The 17,687-nt window shown below is 31.2% G+C and overlaps 1 protein-coding gene and 1 long non-coding RNA gene across 12 annotated transcripts in view; one reads left to right on the forward strand and one right to left on the reverse strand.

The window, feature by feature from the left end:
* The window catches only part of Hers (Histone gene-specific Epigenetic Repressor in late S phase), a 386,163-nt gene that overhangs the window by 232,323 nt on the left and 136,153 nt on the right, over nucleotides 1-17,687 (reverse strand). The gene's annotated exons all lie outside the window — the stretch shown is intronic.
* LOC148238144 (uncharacterized) lies at nucleotides 8,873-13,193 on the forward strand. The gene is made up of 2 exons (XR_015812713.1): nucleotides 8,873-11,482; nucleotides 12,597-13,193. It is a non-coding gene; the product is annotated as an uncharacterized LOC148238144 (long non-coding RNA).

The following is a 17,687-nucleotide window of genomic DNA, read 5'->3' on the forward strand; positions in this document are numbered from 1 at the left end:
CAAATATTGTACATTCATCTAGATCTGGATTTATATGGAATTCAAACTCTACACGTTTCTAGAATTAAAGTCCACAATCAAGAAGTTGGTTTTGTTATAGAATTTTTTGTCAAAAAATGTTAATTTGGCTTAAGATATTGTTAACACAAGCTCCGATTTTTTTTAGCTTTAATCCGCTAAGGGAAATTAGTATTGTTAATATCTGTCCCATTAAAAATTAGGAACAGTGCAAATGAGAAATGATAATGCTTTAGTAAAATATAATCTTAAAAAGCAAACTAACAAGCATCACGTTGGTATTTTGTTGGACAAGTAAACAATGTGCGATTATTTAAAACGCTTGAACAGCGATGCGTAAAATTTCCAAAGAGTAACTAATTTCGTCTCGGCGAACTGATTAAATAAAGATAGGATACCACAGCAAAGGGCTCGTGCATAACATACTCGAAATTAAATCGACTCACAAGAAAATAAAAGACAGACACGTATTCAATCATGTTTTTGACACGTGGAGATTATAATATGCAGCGTTATAGGTAGTACTGGTCGAATATTCTCATTAATAGTGTTGAACTTAAAACGAGAACAAAACTTTAATATCACGTGAACGTTTGAGGCTACGTCATTATAACGAGGGTCGCTCTTTGAGCACGAATTAAAATATTCCTATTATAAAATAAACCATAAAAATGATTGTCGAGATATAGAAATAATTACTCACCACGTGGACGCAGTATTTTAATTTAAATGATAGCTCACCTGAAACAAGTAATAATGTAACATTAAAAATAATGAAAATAGTTTATATTATATATGATAATATCTCATAAGGATTACTCAATTAATCTAGATTTAAACCTTAATGGGTATAAATTGGAACATATTTTACCGTATTTCGCATTATCAAGAGTATTTTAAGCGATACAATCCAGAATGGAAATCCCACTCGAACATTGCCGTTAAATTGAGATTAGCGAGTCAAACGCGCCGTTAAACGAGTCGCAGAAAATTAATTAAGCCCCGCCGCGCGAAGAATCCGATTCGGCGGTCAATCGGGCGGTTAATCGAAAACGAAATGAAAATTTAGTAGTACAGAACGAACGTTGGACAAAGTACGAAGTAGAAATGCGGTCCCGAATAATATTAAACACAATATAGCACACACTTATGTATGTTTATTATAAAAGGAAAAGGTCGAAAATTAAGGTTTATAAGAACGCCCACGCCTTGGCATTTCCGCCCCTTGGCATTGTTGTGGGTTTATTATTATTAAATGACAGTGACAAAAATAGGATCACGTCAATCGGGATTTTCACACCGAGACTTTATTTACAGGGAAGGATTTGTTCGTTTTAAATTATTTTTGGGACAAATCTATTTGTTCGAGCGAGAAATAATTTACAGAATTTTTGTTAGGTGGCAAATTTATTTCAAAAAGGTAATTGTTACATGTAAATATAATAATGTTGATAAAGTTTTTTTAGGACCAATATTATCGAAGTTATGATTCTTTAATTTATGTGCTAGCTAGCGAATTTAAACGAAATAGTTACTTATTGACATTTGCGAGATGGTTTATATTATAATAAGCGTTAAAACCGCAATAAATAATACTTAAAAGTAAGTGAATAATATTTTAACTAATATATATAATTCTTATATGTACAGGCGACCCTCGACTTTCGAATGTTCGACTTTCGCACAATTCGCTTTTTGGCGAATTTTAATTTTTTTTTTAAAATGAAATTATAAACATGAGTGAGAAACGGAAGTTGGTACGAACAAAAAGAAATCAAGGAATCATAAACTTCACACGATTCGAGACAAAGATAGAAATTATTAGACGTTCTGATAGCGGTGAATCTTTTGCTTCAATCGGACGTTCGTATGATACAAACAGGTCTACGATATTTTTAATTTTGTAAAATAAAAATATAATTGAGAAATATGTTCAAAATTGTGGAAATTAAAGATATATTTCCACAATCTTTAAAGATATGTTTCCAAAAAAACACGGCAAAAAAACATGGATGAAATGAAAAAATTTTTGTCATCATGGATCGATGAACGACATCAAAAAGATGTCCCTCCGAGTATTTTAATTATTCAAGCAAAAGCTCTTAGTTTGCACAAAGATTGGAAGGATAAATTAAAAAAAATATTTTAACACGGTTTTTCAAGCAAGTAACGGTTGGTTTTACAATTTTAAAATGAGGTATTCTTTTCATAATATTAAATTTACTGGATAATCAGCTGATGCGGATAAAGATGCAGCAAAAGAATTTATTTCCGAATTATCCAAAATTATTGAAGATGGAGAATATTCCTCTAACCAAATATTTAATGTAGATGCGACAGGTTTATTTGGAAAACTCAAATATGAATGAAGCCTTCACGCATCTTGAAAATTTTTTAAATATTATGAAAGATTGTGATCCCAATGGAGAACACATATCTCAAGTGCGTAGGGTGATCAATAAAGACATAGCATGTTATAAAATACTATATGAAAAAAATAAAAATAATAGTGGAAAACAGTTAACTCTTGATAACTTTTCAAAGGAAACACCCGCAAACCCCACTTAAACATGTCTCTTAAACGCCTCTTAAACATCTTATATTTACTTTATAAATATTTTAAAATACACACAATTTCAAATTTTTTTACTTCCCTCTACTTTTGAACATTCAACATTCGCACCCATTTTCAGGAAGCAATTATGTGCGAAAGTCGTTGCGGATAAACGTGACAACTATATTTAGACTTTTTATGACTGACTGAATTTGACTGAAGTTTTAAGTGCCGCGTAATATCTGCAATGAAGGCCTAATTATGCATTCAGTTAATAAATCTTCAAGTTTTTCTACTGAGAACATACAAGTAACTTCTACTCACACGAAAGGAGATAAAGCAATTAAATATCTATACATTTATAGCTATTTAGATCTAAAAAGATCATGTTATTGAGCGAACATCTTACAAGGACGGAATAGCGTAAACCGTAACGTCTCTGAGGTTGCAGGTTCGAGCCCCGGTAACGGCACTCGAATTTTTATTTATAAAATTGCGCTATTGTAAAAATTATTTATTATAATACATTTACTATATTCTATGTGAGCTGAATTTTTAATAATTTATATGTGCGATCTAACTCGATTTTAATTAATCATCACGATATTCATCCGTGAGATTAGGAAAATTTAGGTAAATATAATCAGAATTATTACTATTGTAGATCTTTCAAGTCAATAGCTAGAAACTTATAACACCCGTTTATCGTAATGATTAATTAGCAAAAAACTTCATTTTCCACTTTTATAAAAAAAATCCAATTTTCATCTTGGCAAAAAAATGTATAAATACTTTTGGGTTTTTTTAATCGTTTTCTTATACAATATTTATTTTAATCTATCTAAATTTAAAATACTATTTATATACCGCCTTATTTATAAATACAAATTGTGTACTAAAAATAATTTTCTAACGCCACTAGTAAATATTTTCTTCAGGCAATAAAAGATTCTTACAACAATAAAATATTTTCTAATAAAAATCCTTATTATTTCTGGTTAAATTTTAAGATTAATTACCTGAGATTTAAAACAAAACCATTTCAACGTGTACCAATCTTTATAAGATACGGAAAATAATAATATAAATACAGCCAAGAAAAATGTGTAAACCAGAATACACAAAAACATTTATCTATGCAATTTGAATTTTTCTTATAGAGTGATTTTAAAAATATTATTTAAAAAGAAAGGGTAAACAATTTTTTTGACTATAATTTTATGTATGAAAAGGGTATAAAATGGCTAATATTCACACCATTGTCAATATACTTTTATATTATAATTTGCTGCATTTTTTTTTAAATTATATTGAATCTTTTAAATTAATATTTTTTTTAGAAAAGTATTTTAGTAAAACCAACTAGTTTGGAGAAGCGGGCCGCATTCTAAATCCTTGAGGGCTGGGTATTTGACACCACTGATCTAAAGGCTCGAATCACTGTATAAACATATAGCCAAAAATTATTCTTCCTTAAGAAATTTACTAATAACACTAACACATTAAATATGAGCGTATCTTACTCATTACCTACACGCGTAAAAGAAAAATAAGATTTTTCTAAAAGTAGATAGATTGCTTTGCAATATTAAAATACGTAATCTTCGAACACGCGCAGTATGAGCATGACCGAGATCAAGGTCCCCCGCTTTCAATGATTGGCGCGCTAAAGACTGTAAACACCTTTTTACGGCAAACTTCTAAGACAGTAAAAATTATAATAATCAAACTTATATTAACTTTATTATTTAATAACTGGTCAGAGGGGTTTATAAAAATGGTCGAGTTTTAATATATATATATTTTATAACACAATAGTCCTTAATCCAGCTTACAAATAAACTAGTCTATCTATTAAAAATAGGATACAATGAAAACATACCATCATTCGCAAAAATAGCAGTCGTCTATTACGCATTTGGTTATCATATACCCATCCACACGTGATCGATTTACATAGCTACATGTCCGGCGATTTATGGATTGATTGACAGAATAAGGTTATTTGGGCGCATCAACGTCAGAGCCGGCTCGACGTGACAAAATGGCGTTCGATAATTAATTTATGACATGCGGATGTGGGCGGCTTGTTAATGGCCGGGGTCGCGTCGACGACTATCCCGATGAACGGACCGTGTGAAATAAATGGGCGGTTGGGTTGGGGTGTAGAGTTTTGTGACAATTTATTATGATGGCGGGTTGCGGGTGCGACCGTTCGTTCATATCGAAATAATGGTATTGAAAAATCAACTAACCCACTCTTCCCACCATGATTGATTCATTTAATTTTATATACCATCATCCCTAACCCTTTAGGTGCCAGGCGATTAATATTGACCTTGCTTATAAATGCAGAATTAAAAATAATAATGCTTACATATCTTTAATGACATAAAAATAGTAAATAATAGGAGATAACCTAATTAGCTATAAGTTCAAGAATACTGTGACTGCAGTTGTAATGTCGCGAAAGTTATTAGTATGGTTATTGTTTTTTAATCACGAATTTATTTTTGTAAATTTTATAATATATGTGGGAGGTCCACCTAGCTGCGCAGTAAAGCTTTTAAATTTATTCAAATAGAAGCGATGCAATTGGCCAACCAATTTTCGCATCGGTGATTCGCCAAAGACGACACGAATCAAGAGTATACAATATTAGGCCTAGAACAAACAATAACAACAAACACGAGAGACGTCACTTCTCCAGTAAATTGTACAACTTAGCAATAAGCTCTCACTAGCGTCTATTTTGGCTGCAAAGTTACACCCCTTCGGCCTCAAAACCCGAAACATAAAATAATATTTATTTTAATCGCATGAATAATATCAGTGAAATATATTGTAAATAATTTCAGTAAAAGTGTGATGTTGTATGAAGATTGCCTTCAGCAAATCGACAACTTTACTTTTTTAAAAAAGCTTTAAAGTATAATTTGTACATTATAAATAATGGCATTACAATACTTATAAGCTAGTACTGTTGACCATAATTTATTCGAATTAATACGTCAAGCATATTGATGTCAAACGAGCGGGCTCGGTCAATTCATCTCAAAGCTCCACTTTATTGTGGTGAAAGAAGAGAGACCCATTGTCCCAAACCGTAGAGCGTTTATCGTACTTTAAACGCTCTACGGTTTGGGACAAATGTATTCATAGACGGGCAGACGTCGCGCATCGATCCGAAGAATGGGTTAACAAAAGACTTTTTTCATTAATGTGTGGCCATGAATTAACGAACAGTCGGATCAAAAAGCGGTGCAGCGCATGCTTAATATTGCATGATAAACTGAGTTAATGGGGTGCCTTTTTCAATTTGAGCCCCTATGTGAGCGCCAAGGGCGTATTTATTAGTTTTGTGTGAGCGGGTCCCGTTTCAGCGCTGGGGGGGTTGAAATGTGACGTCACAAGGGTCGGTTTGTAGGTCCCGCATGAGTGGTTCGTATATTTTAAATGGCTAATCGTCGAATCGAATTATTTACTTATATAGATTGATAAAATAATTGCACGTAGTTGTATATACACCAAAGTCTCGAATAACACGGTTTTATATAAAAAAATAAATTTAAAAAAATGAAATTAAAAATGGTATAAAACATGTTTGATTTATACGCATATGACAAGATGAAAATTTCACAGTTACAAAAGCTTGGAAAAAAAATCTATTTGAAATTGTATCGATATGGTCACTGCATTCATTAAAAAAATAAATCATTCGACTTTAAATTATTGTTGGAAAAAGCTGTGGCCAGAAGTAGTCCCTGTAGTAAATGTTGTACCACCAATAGAAGATGAATACCAAAGAATAATTAACATTTATCGTGGTATTAGTGGAGAAGGATTTCATGATATGGTATTCAAGATATCGGAGAACGAAGAAGAATTAGTCGAAATGTTGGATAAAACTACCATAGTTAATGACACAGAAAGCAGTTGCAGCGAAGTAGCTGAATGTTAGAACATTAAAACAACAAATGACGGCTTGAAATTGGCTGATAAATTAGAACATTTTTTTATAGAAAATGATCCTAATTTATCAGCCGGTTTTTTAGTAATAGCGCATTTTTTTAAATAAAAATGCGCTATTACTAAAAAAGCGGGTTCGAGCCCCGCTGCCGAGGCTCGAACCCGCCACCTCAGAGTTATTAGTCTGAGACGTTACGGACTTGTGAATACAATAAACGACACTATACTGACATTAAAATCTGTAAGTTAGTTACATATATTTTGTTAGTTATATTCAATAGATATCACTATGTATGACCTAGCTCAATTGTATATTATATAATAATTTGAATTATTACACGATAATAGTCCGTGAGATTAGGAAAATCTAGGAAAACTATACTTGGGAGAATCGGTCCGAATAAAAATTATCCAAAAATTAATAAATACTAGGGTTCATATGGCATTCGAATCCAGGTCTTTCAGATGCTGGCATATACATTTTTAACAATGAAAACGTACACGTATTATATCGTTATTCCAGTAACCTTCACGTTAAATAATATTGGAAAAAATTAATTAGTTTTATAATCAAAATATACGACATAAAAACGATAAGCTTAAGCTAGTAATACACTTATGTATCTAAAGAAATCGCCTTCACAATAATAAGTAAATACATATTGTAAGAAACAATGCGATTATACTGATACTGCATTACAAAAATGAATAATTCTTGTTTTTATAAATAGATATATTGATATTCATTTATAAAAAAATCTACTTTTATTTCGTCATTATTCTTCAGTACATGCGTCAATGAAACGAAGAGTAATTTTCTAACACATGATATGACTCAAAAAGCAACTCTGTATGATTTTCACCCTTCATTATTTCTACAGCGTAATAACGCATATTCGTCCTAGTCGAAAGTGAGTGACGATTAATTTCGCCGTAGGCGATGTCGAAAGAGGCTGATAATCCGGGAGAGTTTAGCGGAAAATCTCAGTAATCAAGCGTCGCCCCTCTCTTGGAGATTTTAATCTTATGCGTGTCACTCTCCGCTGCGGGACCTTTGGGGTCCCTCGAGGCATTCAAAGCGCGAATCTTCGACAATTTAATTAAAAAGCGTTAACGATGAAAATTTAGACGTAATGTTGCAATTTCAAAACTATTACGATGTCTTGATGGCATAAAACCAATGAATATTTTATATTAAACATCCTCACTAAAAAATAGAATATTTCAACGTGCACACGTTCATGTTAGTAAAAAGAAAAACAACGAGTAAAAATTACAATAAAAAACATCGACAAAACGACCGGCTGCACAAGCGCCATAAAAGTAATGCTAGAACACGTAAAATGAAATTAAAAGTATAGAGAGAGAAAAAGAGAATACTGACAAAGTTACGACCGCCGGTCATGCGGTATCGCGATTATAAACTTTAATCGTAAAAAACCTACGCTGAAAACATATAAAATTTTCGTGGAATCGCGAGCGACGTGTGTATCATAAAACAGGATGAATTATTGAAACCTTTGAAGATAAAGGTAAACGGCAAATAGATAATAAAATCATATATGTAAAGAGTTACAATTATTTTTTTGTAATTCGAAATACATTTGAACTACTAAAGTTTAACCCAGCGCTTATGTTAAAATAAAATCGATAAATAGTAAAACATTTCTCAAATATAAACATACTCAAAATACATAAAACAAAAAACTATATATTTTATGTAAAGATTAAGATGGAATATTTTATTTTATTTATGTATGAATTCTGATCTAGAGTGGCATTTAATTTGTTCCTATATTTTATTTTTGTCACTGTTTAAAACAAAAATGATGTTTAAAAAGTTAGCAATCAAAAAGCATATCTTTTTTTTACGTCACGTCAAAAAATATTAAATTAAACTTGAGATTATTTAAATAAATAAAAAGATCTTTTTGTATATTTTTTTAAGTTCCTATAAAAAAAACTTTTAAAGTTGAAAATGCGTATACAGGCGGCCCTCGACTTTTGCACATAGTTGGTTTTTGAAAATGTGTGCGAATGTTGAATGTTCGAAAGTAGAGGGATGTAAAAGAACTATCAAAAATTGTATTTTAAAATATTTCTCAATAATATATTAAAAATAAAACATAGCATTGATTTTCATTGATTTTCCGGTATAAATTCTGATTGATTGATTTTCAGCATTGGGAAGAAACACAGCATTGATTTTCCGGTATAAATTCTGCAGAGATTTTGGGTGTGCTGGAGCATTGTCTAAGATTAATAATGCTTTGAATTGTACATTTTTATCTTTACAATATTGCTTAACTGCCAGCACGAAATGAAAAGTGAACCAATATTTAAATATTAACACAGTAATCAAGGCTTTTTATTTGATTTCCAAATGATTGAAAGCAATTCTTTATCTTTCCCTTTCAATGCTCTGGGGTTTTCTGCTTGATAAACTAATATTGGCTTCTATTTTAAATCCACAAAGAAGCAATGTCAATCGGTTTTTAGAAGGTTTATGTCCAGAAGCAACTGAATCTTCCTTCGATAAGAATGTACGATTATGCATTTTTTTTCAAAATAAAGCCATCTCGTCTAGGAGAATATTCTTCATCTACAATAATTTTGGACAATGAGAAATTAAATTCTTTTGCAGCATCTTTATCTGCATCAGTCGATTAAGAAAAGCTTATTTTAAATGTTTCGAACCATTACTTGCTTGAAACACCGTGTTAGAATATTTTTTAATCTTCGTGCAAACTAATAGCCTTAGTTTGAATAATTAAAAAACGCAGAGGGACATTGTTTTGACCTTGCTCATCAATCCATGATGACAAATATCTTTCCATTTCATACATCACTATGCCGTGTCTTTTGGTAACAATCTTTAAAGATATATTTCCACAATTTTAACATATTCCTTAATTTTATTCTTGTTTTTCAAAACTGAACATATGCATGAAAGCGAACAATTTTTGCATTATCAACAATAGTCATTAAAATATTGAATTTTTAAAAATGTGCGAAATAGTGAATTGTGCAACAGTCAAGGGCCGCTTGTATTATAATAAGAAAGTATTGGTCAAAGTATATTAAAACAGAATTTTGGTCAATAGGAGGGCGCAAAAACAAGTATCACTTCTCAGAAGTCAAAAATTCACGTCAAAAGCAATAAAATCGTGTCGGTGCCGTTGCAGTGGGAACTGCGATAATTGTTTTTTGCGCTCTCCTATTGGTCAAAATACGGTTTAGATATGCTTCTTTTGACTCTAAGACTATTTTAATTAACTGCGATAAACTGCGACGGCGCGATTTTATTGCTTTTGACGTCGATTATAAGCAGAGCTTCTTTTGAGCTTGAAACCCCAAACTCTTAAGAGGAAGTAAACTCTGTGGACACCCAACCGAGGTAGCGTCCTTTGGACTACCAATGACGAGCAAAGCATTGCATTTCAACCCCAGCTGGCTAATAAGGGCTCGGCCCTTAGGGACCAGGGGCTAAAGTTGGAACTGAGGCATCACGTAAGTGATGTACAAGGATGAAGCGTAGAAATGCAGTAGCATGCAAAGCTAATGATATGCAAATGCAATGCAACAGATTTGCAGATAGTCAGGAGAGCGTTTTCCAAAACGCTCGGGAGAAACACTACTGAAACTAACAAATAACGTAATTTCACCCCCCCCCCCTCTAGATAAAACTGAAATGACGTCCTTGCTTGAATTAAATTAGAATTGATTCATTAAATACAGAGGATAATTTAAACGAGCAATATAAAATAACTGCTCCATAAAAAAGTTTGTGGATTACCGTTGGAGCATTAATCAGAACAGTGAAGACCCCATGAATCACTCTCTGCAATGAATCTTTTTTCGAACAAAAAAATCCAAAGTTTTACCTTACATAAATGCACAAACAATTAATTTTATGCAACAAAGTATTTATTTAATTGCACATATCTCTGAAAATCCCTGTTTAATCGACAAAAATATTTTAAAACTGTAAGAAATAGCGTATTTGAATTTCAATAGCCACGGTGTTCATATTGCGATTTTTGTAATATTGTAAATTAGATAGAATCTCAGATAATATAATATTTACGTATTCAAAATTTGATTTACGAAAATTGGTACTTGCCCTTTTCCCACATATGTCTTTAAATATGTTCACTATATCATAGTTAATAAATAATGGATAAGGGCAAATGTGAATCGGGCGTGTATGGAGGTCGTAAGTCGCGCGTAGTGGCCGCTTAACGTCCCATCGGACAAATGCGATCAAAGTCGCACAAGAGCGACTGAAAAAGGACGATCGCGCGAAAAAACACGATGCCATTATCCTGTTAGCGAGTCCATAAAGTTTTCGCAAAAGTAATACCCGGCAGACTTTGGCTGGAGCGCGGCCAAGTGGGCGAACAACTGCCGGTCTGCGAGCCGACATTTGGGAGATGTCACTTGCTCTTTTCAAAGCTTAAAAAGCTTGTAAAGCGATTTGGTACGAAAGGATTATTGTCATATGTTTTCACCGTGACTTAGTATATCTAGTTTATAAATACAAACTAAAGTAATTAACTGAAGCGAGCATAAAACTAATGAACCTATAAAAAATTTTACGTTGAACACTTTTACTGTCAGTATTTTCATGCGGAAGTGACACTTTAACAACCGCTTAAGTTGTTTTAAACGATTTTACATATGTATTTTACGTTCATATTAAAACCCATTTGCAGGCAAACGGCCGAAAAAAATAATAGCAGGTAGCTGTAAATGGTTAGCTTCTGCCTTATGATATTTCTGCGAATATAATTAAAAGAGTTTATCGCATAGCGGTTATAACCATTTCAAGCATTTCGAACACGTTTATCTATCTTTATACATTGCGTTCAGATGCAATTTACTTAAGAAAGGTGTTATATGTTCTCGTCCTTTTATACAGAGTAGAAGCGTTCGAAATGTGTATATATTAGAGTCTCCAATTCGAGTAATCGAGTACTCGATACTCGAGTATTTTTGTCTATTTTTCAAGTACTTGATAATCGAGTATTTTGAAAATTACTCGATTAATACTCGAAATTAAAAAATTTTGAAATATTTCAGAAACAAAAATAACTTTAACTCGGTCCGGTAAAGGTTAACGTCTTGCTTTTATTTGGCGTTTATGCCCGAAGTCCCGAGTTAGAGCGGTTACTATCAGGTATAATTTTTTCATAGTTCCATAGTTGCATAGTTCCGGTCGTCGGCTATGTTAGTGGGTACGACGGAGAAATTTCTTTTGTGTTTTCTGTTCGACAGTCCCGACTTATCTAATTTATGGCAATGAACAATATGAAATATCAACAAAAAAAATTTTAGGTTTTATGACTATGCAGTTGTAGCGTAAAGTGTTGTAAATTGTTTATACTGATCCCTCAGCTTAAAATATAAATCAAAACAATTGTGTGTTTTAAAGGCATTTAAAGTAAAGTCAGTTCTTTGCGAACCGTTTAGCTCTAGAGTGAAAGGGATTTACCCAAATACATCTTCGAAGGATATAGATTTAAATTCTTCGCATTAATCAGAAGGAGTAGAATATTGTATATTGTTAAGAAAAAAAATCTATTCAAGAAGAATTACAAAATGCTATTTTGTCAATAGTCGAAGGAAATAAGAGAAAAGCAGAGAAGGGAATGAAAGAAGAGAACATAAAAAGAGAGTTCAAAAAATTTTATATCTATAAAAAGTGAACAGATATAAATTAGAAGCCTTATCCAACGCGTTAATGACAATAAGACCAACATCAACAGCAACGGAAAGGGTTTTTTCTATAACGGGAATATTAAAACCAAAGGTTAGCAGTAATATTAAATTCGAGACACTTTTTGCATTATTGTTTTTAAAAAGTATGTTCGTGAAGTTAAAATAATTGTAAAAATTAACATACTAAGTATTTTATTTATTTATTTATATGTGCACGAATTTGAATAATAGCTATTTTGGTACATTTGGTAAATACTCGAAAGTACTCGAGTATTTTAAAATTTTAATATTCGATACTCGAGTAGTTGATGGTTCGAGTAATTGGAGATTCTAGTATATATGGATTACAGATGCATACTCCATATCAGTTGAATGGGCAAAGGTGTAAAAAGAAAATTAAAAACTTTTATACTTAACCACACAAGCCTTGGATTTCAAGGTAAGATACAAAGAAGAACATTTGACTGAATAACCTACGACTATGACATGGAAAGAGCACGACCTCAAAGTATAAGGCACTAAAATACATGAAAATACAATCATGTCGTAGGTTTACGATTTTCAGGAACTAGGAACCGAAGTGGCATTATTCAGATTTAACTACATAAATAAAACGCCACTAATCTTGTCAATTCAATTAAATTTTATTCTGAATAATCAAAAGGGTTATAAAATCGATTTTAATTAATTTCAATTTAATAGGCAATACTCTGTCCATGAATTCTTTACGAGCGAGAGATATTATGCTTTAAAAATATTTTGTAGCCGTATATTTACATATTATAAGTAGGATTATGAAATTACACCGAGTTTCAACTCGTTTTAAGTACTCTTGATTTTATTGCTTAATTTATATGCGAGCTTCATTGCGTCGTTTATATGTTTAATTAGTTTATCGTATCAATTAAGTATAAGAGTTAATATGAAGTTCAATACATTTGTAACAATCGAATATATTTTGAAGAGTATTTAATAGAAAATAATGATAATAATATTAACACATTACCTGCCATGATCCCCATTTGGTGTACCCGATTTTGCCACTGATAACACAGTTACATTTAAAAGTGTCTTAAAAAAAATCTACAATCATAAATAGAAAAAAGTGACTTTTATATAATATACTTTTTGTATTGTTTCTAAATATAAATTATAGGTTGTTATCTAGTGCATGGCTAATTAGTCAGTGCTCGGCCATAAATTAAAAATCAGTACAGCTAATGTTATTATTGTTTTATTATCTGTTTCTATTTGAGGATCATGGCTGATGCGGTGTGAAATATAGTGTACGAGAAAATTTTATTCGCTTGCTGAATTGAAATTATTAGTTAATGATCTAAATTTGATGGATAATACTCATGTTAAAAGTAACATAAATTAAATTTTATCTAAAAATGATATCCTACACCGATAATTAATAATTATAATGAGAATTATTTTATTCTCCGCTTTTGCTATCAAGCAATATAGGAATCGTCGTTTTTGTAGTTCTAAGCCATGAAAAAAGTTTTAGCAAATAAATTTACTAATTTAAAAGAAAAATTCGGTACTACCGGTATTTTATTTTATAATACCGGTAGTATTGGAAGTCTATTTTCACCTAATACCGGTATTACTAGTATCGGTACCGGTATTGCAATCTTTAATTATGCTTTAAATTATATTGATTTATTAGCATAATACGGATTCAGAACGGAAGAAATGCATTTCCAAGACCAGTAATGATAATTTTACTAAAAAAACTCAAGTTTAAGTTTTTTATGTCTAACGATTGATGAGCAGGAATAGATACATTAATTTTATTTAAACGAAAAAATAATTGTAAAAGTCTTACTGCAAGTATTCAGATCAATTGCGAACAAACTCTGCGTACCTGAAACAAATTAGAAAATAACCGTTAATCACTATACAATGACACAAAAAAAACTTTAACGTAACTATTAAGCCGACTTTACGAATTGAGCGAACAAAATCGCCCGGGAAATTATTCACAGACGGGCAACAGATACCGGATAATCCTTTAAATTCCAATAAAGAAAATCGAGCGAGAAGAGAGATTGAAAAGAAGGAAAGCGATTATGAACTCGTTATCAAACTTACAAAAAGTCGAAGTAAAGAAAGAATATAAGAAAACTTATTAAATCTCATAGGCTAAGCGCTAGCGATAGCGGTATCGAAATTAACAATCTTACCCCATTATCGCTTTACACGCTCCAATTGTTTCCCCGGCGCGTATTGTACGCGGTGTGTAGTTATAAGCACAGAACGGCGGTTCTCAAAGCGCGGTCCGCAGGCTGTGTGTCAAGTTTGCGCAAATTGCGAACGAAAATGATGAATGGGCGCAATTAGGCGGTGACACGCGCGTTTTACCCCAAGAATAAATAATGCAGGTCGGACAGTGTCGAATAAGCCCGGGATTTTAGTAATAAGGGTTAAAATAATGATTTCGTTTAGAATTGAGACTTCGGAAATAATGATGGTTAAACTTAAAAAAGTTCACAGTTAAACACAGAATAACTAAGACATTTATTTGAAACTAACATCAGAATATTAATTTGAGGAGTTAATTATTAATCATAAGCTAATATGTCATTGTACAGATTATTTCAGGTTTTTTTGTACAATTCTCTAGGTTAAACTTATGACGCTAGCAATTTTTTTTAAACTGATAAATAACACCAGTATTCAAACTAATATATTTTATTAGGGATATTTTCAACTTTATGTTATGTTTTGACCTAGCTAGCAAAAAACGCAATCATGGTATTACTTTAGTAATACTGTGATTGTGGCAACAAAAAACATTTTCGACGTGCACAGAAAAAATTCGGCTGACACAGATAATTTACAAAATTCCGATCCATAGATTTTTCATTGGTTAATAAATCAAGTACCGGGCGGCTTTTGACGCCTGAGTTGAAAGTCTTAATTGACATTGATTACGTCAAAATAATAGGTAAATTGCATTGAAGATGGGAGTCAGTTAATATCGCAATTAGTCAGCTGTCAATTAGTTTAGAACAGACGAGTTAAAGGCAAAATCAAGAGCATTTTGCATTGATTGCTAACTGGATATAAAAAAATAAATTGTTTACAACGAAAGCTAGATTCTTAGATTTTATATACTCTGATCGCTAGTTGATTGAACGTTATTGTGATCAATAAATCTCAATTGGTAAACAGAAAGAATCATAGGTAGTAGTTTTTCACCAAAACAATGCGCGATCTCATAATATCGATGATGACCCAACACCAGCTAAAATAATGTATTAAGCACTAAACATAATTTGCAAATCTAGCTTCTTCTTATTTTTATTTATTTAGGGAATTACATTTTTTTAAATTAAAAAAATGAACGTAAGGGCAGTTAAGGAGATTGAAATTATTTTTTTGCATCAGTCACATTTTTATTATTATTTTATTGACTTAAATAACCTTATAAAACCATTATAGCAGTTTTTTTAAATTTAAAAAAGCTTTCAAAACAATAGACAAAATAATAATGTTGAAGAAATTAGAGATTACAGGTATAAGTAAAATAGTTTGATATATTATTAATTAAAATAAATTATGCTCATTCCAAAGAAAAAATAATATCTCACGGTGAGTGAATTCCCAAAATACACGCGTTAGAGCGCCATAGTGACGTCACGATGACGTTTCACGCCGGCGCCGAAATCAGTTGCACAAATACTCACAGGCGTCGCTTCATACGCCACTGCGATCGCGGGATCAGTTAGTCATAGATTGGATGATGCTGGATAATTACAAGATATACCGAAATGAGAACAAATCAATACAATATCATTAAAAAAAAAGGTTAGGTTGTTTGGTTCTATTGTAAAAGTCGGCGCGAGCGGCAGCGAGGCGCCTCCAAGACGACGCTAGAAAGAGACGAGTGAATGCTAGAAAGAGACGCGAGATGTGACGTCGACATGGCGCCCTAATGCATGCTTTATGGGAATGCGCTCACGGTGAACCACATGAGTTCAAATTAGGACCATTGTTGTTAATAATATATATTAAGGATATAATTATTAATATAAAAATATGTAATATACATATGTTTGCGAACGACACTGTAATTTATTAGATGGGTGATAATGTTAAAGTAGTTGTAAATAACTTGAATAGTAAAAGTTATTTATGTTTATTAATTATACAGATATGTTAGATAATAATAAACAAATAATTATAGATAACTCTATAATATAAATAGTTGATAATATAAAATATTTAGAAGCATTTTAATTACACAATCATAATAAATATTAAGTATAAATACAAAACAATATTGGCCCACTTCAATTATTGTGTAACAATATTATACATGCTTAATAAATTAGATAAAGAGATGTGGGAAAAATTACAAAATAGGGCAAGAGTAGTTTTAAATAAAAATATATTGACTAACTATAGAAGTATAATTGATAGATTGAAATGGTTTTATACTCAAGAAATATTGAAAACGAATATTTACATATATATGTATATATAAGTTAGAAAATAGTGATTTTAATAAGTATTAAAAAATAAATAAAGATGTACATAAATTTAATACTAGAAATAGAGACAATTTAAGGATAGTTAGATATAAGAAAACGAGTACGGCCAGGGGAAGTATGTACGGAGGTGTGAATTTGTATAATAATATATTTAGGACAACCGCAAAAATAAAAATGTAGCGGGTTTCTTCAATGGAATAAAGAAACATCTTCGTGCATTAAGAAGAAAATTTTAATGTTTAGGATTTTTTTTATATTCCTTGAATATTTATATTATATTTTATATGTATGTTTTGATTATATTTTTTTAATGTATAAAAAATAGCTATTTTACTTATTAATGGTATAAAGAAATATATTCGTACATTAAGAAATACAAAATTATCTATATTAGAACGAGAGTTATAACTGGCAATGGATATTATATAATTAATTGAATTATTAAGAAACTAAAGAAAAAATATTTCTTTTGAAAAAAAAGTTTAAGCTTTTGCATCAACATAATATAAAAGCCATAGAATGAAATGATATGATTTACCCATAGAACGCATAAATCGACCAAAATCGCACAATTGATTTTTTATTTCTTTACGCAAATATCAGTAAAAAAATGCTTTTTAAGAAAAAACTTTTTTATTGAATAAACATAAAATTTTATTTTAAATAAATCAGAACATTTAAACACAGTATCAGGGTAAAATTATCATTTTTCAAAAAAAAAACAATTTATTATTTATTTTTTATTAACGCGTGCGTCCGAAGGGTTAAATCTTAGCGGATACAAAAGATTCTTGATTACTGAAAGCTTTATTACTTTAATATTTTCAGAGTCCCAGGAATTTTTCCGAATTACGCTCGCAATTAGAGGCTTTAGTAATACCGGTATTAATGAGAGTAAAACAGTCAATAACGGTATTATC

This window comes from Plectrocnemia conspersa, unplaced genomic scaffold (genome assembly GCF_051122295.1).
Source record: "Plectrocnemia conspersa isolate PC_06_02 unplaced genomic scaffold, ASM5112229v1 ptg000002l, whole genome shotgun sequence".
Taxonomy (NCBI): Eukaryota; Metazoa; Arthropoda; class Insecta; order Trichoptera; family Polycentropodidae; genus Plectrocnemia; species Plectrocnemia conspersa.